This window comes from Coloeus monedula (assembly GCF_965178545.1).
Source record: "Coloeus monedula genome assembly, chromosome: 9".
Lineage (NCBI taxonomy): Eukaryota > Metazoa > Chordata > Aves > Passeriformes > Corvidae > Coloeus > Coloeus monedula.
This window is the reverse complement of record NC_138789.1, coordinates 16,450,761-16,454,485: the sequence shown is the minus strand read 5'-3', so window position 1 is coordinate 16,454,485 and position 3,725 is coordinate 16,450,761.

The window sequence follows — 3,725 nt, the reverse complement described above, 5'->3', positions numbered from 1 at the left end:
CTCCCGATGGGGAGGGGCCGGGACCGCCAGTCCCGCCGCTCTGAGGGGCGGAGAGCGCCCATCCCTCCAGTTCTTCCAGTCCCAAGGCCCGGAGAGCGCCCGTCCCTCCTGTCCCGCTGCTCTGAGGGGCGGAGAGCGCCCATCCCTCCTGTTCCTCCAGTCTCGAGGCCCGGAGAGCGCCCGTCCCGCCGTGCGGGTGAGGAGCTGCTGAGGGAGAGAGATCGGCGCGTAGTGAGGCGCAACGACGGGGCTGAACCAAGGCTTAGAAATGTCTCCCCGATACCAAGTTGTGGTGGGGTTTGGGGGTTTTTTTGGGCCAGAAGTTGAATTACGATTTTTTTTCTCATCTCTCCGTGCTCGACGACATCTTGGTATGGAGTTACATACATGTACGTAGCATCTCCCAAGTATCATAGAACTTGGCGCTCTGTTGGGGTAAACTGGGCCAGCTGGTTGCCTTCTTTGGGCTTTGGTCTTTCTGGAGGGAATAAAGTGTCAAAATCGTAAACAATTATCTCATGCCTAAGTTAACCACTTATCAGGAAAAGAGTGAGATTTTCCAGATCTCTTGAAGTATTCCATAAACTCACAGAATCTGCCTTTCAAAGGTTCCCCTTAACAATCAGAACAGAGACGTACTCCATTTGTAAATGAAAATGTTCCCTTTAATCAACTCCTCATCATCACTAAATTTGATTATTCAGTTAGAAATATGTATATATATTTGAAATGTCTTTGCAGCCTATGTTTCCTGCTATTATAAATCTTCACTAAACTGGTTTGCCTTAATAGCAACACCATTGTACAGATTGTTTACATCATTGTACATCATTGTTTAAGAGAAAGACTGTACAATTAATTTTGTATGCTGAGTTCCATTGTGATTCGGCAGAGCTGAAAGAACCCACAAATCAGATGTTATAAGGGCCTGGCATGACATTGTGTCAAATTCATTTCTTGTTCAAAAATGTTCAATAATATAGATAAATATTTTTTAAACAACTGTACAAGCCCATGAGAAAACACTTTCTATAGCAAGTCTTCATTGTTTCCTTTTAATGTGGATACTAGAAGGATCTCTGATGTGTCAGTAAGAATCACAAAGAAAAGGATTATAGGCAGAATGCAGATCTGAAATGGTATAGATACACTATTTGCATATTATTACCATATGTATTGTGCTATGTATATAATCATTGTGTATATTCATAGAAAATGAAAGAGTAAGAGCTGATTGAAGAGAACCAATTTCGTAGAACAAACTAGAACACTCTGCTTGGATGTAGAAATACTCTGGCAAAGCCAGAACAAAACAGCAAAATCAAGAAACAAGTCCCAGCAATTATTTTAGATACTAAATAAGACACACAAAGAATTTAACACTTTCTTCATTTTTTCTGTAAAGCTTTCTGAGAATTCTTGTCTCAAAATGCAGTCCTCTGGCAGAGAGGACCTCTGCAAGCAAGCACTGGAGAGCAGCATATCCCAGCCTCTGCTGTGTCAAGCTTCAAAAAGGGGAAAAAAGAAATTTTAGCCTACTGCTGGCCTTTTGTTCCATTGATGCACGTATTTTTCACAGACTTGTGTACAAGGCAGATGTCATGGGGTAATCCATGCACTGTGATATTTCCCAGGCTTCTGCACCACCCTTCTACTCTCGGCCCGTGATACAGATAGCTGAAGGGATGTTGGTAAAGTACTCCTGATTCATCCTCAGATGTTGAAACAAGCACTGTTTGAGTTCTTACCCTAAGAGATGCTCAGTGTTTACCAGATCAGCAGACACAGTCAAGAATACAGGAGGTTTTGAATATTGTCTGCTCCAGCTAGCACTGACATTTCCTCTCTTGGAAGACTGTGACTCCTCTTGGTGAAACAGAATCTTTTGAGCATGTGAGTTAATAGGATCCATGCAGCTTGACTAATGTGGCAAAGACAGTAGTGTCTGTTCTTTTAGTTACAATTCTGTAGCATCTGGAGCAACAGTTTTGGTCTAAATTTCAACTGAAGTAATATGAAAAACATATAAGAGGTCCAACTTTTGCAACAATCAAAGTCTGCTGTAGTGAACAGCTATGAAAATTGTAGTTGCTACCTATGCGCAGTAGCAATTTTTTCAAATTCTTCCCCCAAAATTACTTTTTTTTTTTTTTAATGTAATGGTATTTTGTGCTTTAAGCAGGAAATCCTCACTTTGCATATCAGTCAGAAGGTCTTGAAGGAGGCCTATCTCATCAGTGTTAGAGAAACTGAGTAAGCAGTCCAGCCTTCCTACACTTTGAGCAGTGTGAAGGTCCAAAACTTACGTTTCAAAGATCACTAACTTAAAAGAATTTTACAAGTTCTGGCACAGCAGGGAAAACAGGAACATTGAGCCTAATGATTAAATACACTGTCTTATGAATGCAGCATTTGACAGTTTGCATAAAATTAAATCGTTCCTGAAACCCAGGGCTCAGCTAAAGTGATAAATTTAGGTGTGGTGAGGTATTTGCTTTTTTAGATTTATCTTTCATACATTAAAATAATATCTATTTCTGTATTTTAAAAGTAACTTTGCCATCACCCAGATTGAACTTAATTGACCTTTTTTAAGCACCCCACGTATCTCATACTGAGGTTCAGTTTAGAAGCATCTCGCTCATTTTGTAACTGCTTAATAACACCTCCTCAATTTTTGGTAAAAGTCTACCATGGCAGCTTAACACATTCTCATTCATTAGAAGTAAGAATTAGTGCATTTTTAGTCTAATTTCTTTTCATATAATCCAGCTCCATTTTTTTTTTTTAATAGGAAAGGAGGTCAGGAGTTTCTACACTTCAAAACTCATTAGTGAGGCAGTTCAATTGAAGAGGAGAAAATTACTTGGCAGAATTTGGGTGCCCAAGCACGCTATTAACAGTCCATAAAAAATCAGCTGACTTCAGCTGTGTTTTGTCCATCAGAATTTTCTACCCTAGCTGCAGTAGATAAGACTCTAATAAACCTGTATCCTGGTCAAATCAAAGTAGAGATGAAAAACATAAAATTTAAATCAGCTTTTCCTTGACATATAGCCAATACTTTCCAAAGTGGTATTATACAAGTAATAAAAATAAAACCTTAGATGTGACAGTTCCAAAAGGCAGGTATGTGTTGTAATTTCCTTTTTATATGAATTTAAGGCCCTAAAGATTTTTTTGTCAACAAGAAAGGACATTAAATTATTGATGGGACATACAAGTCTTTGTCACAGACTTGTTTACTAACAAGAAATGGACAAAAGCCTATTTTTCTCATCACAAAATCTGCTGGACAGCAGATGAGAGAATCTCTTTCCTCACAATTCCTGTTCCTAGTATCTTCCTCTATTCCTTTCTCTCTCAGAACTGCACAGCTCTGCTTTTCAAGTCCTGCTTTTCAAACAAAAGCACAGAAAGACATGCTGGTGTCTGCAGAGTTCAGTGTCCTGTACTCATGCCTATGCAGTAGGTTAGGCAGGACACCCACACACCACTCAGCTATAGATAATTTGGAGTCTCTCGGGTGGGAGGGACCATCCTTACCCCTAGCCCATGGCCATGCTGTCACTTCACAGTCTACCATGTTGTGGCTGTAAGACCTGCTCAAAAAAGAGTCTGAATCTTGTCTTTTGCAAATCTTTATTGAAGAAGTGTTCTGAGGAATGAGTGTGCCATCTTAAAAAGAATGCTGATAATACACATGAAGAAGTACAGCCCAAATA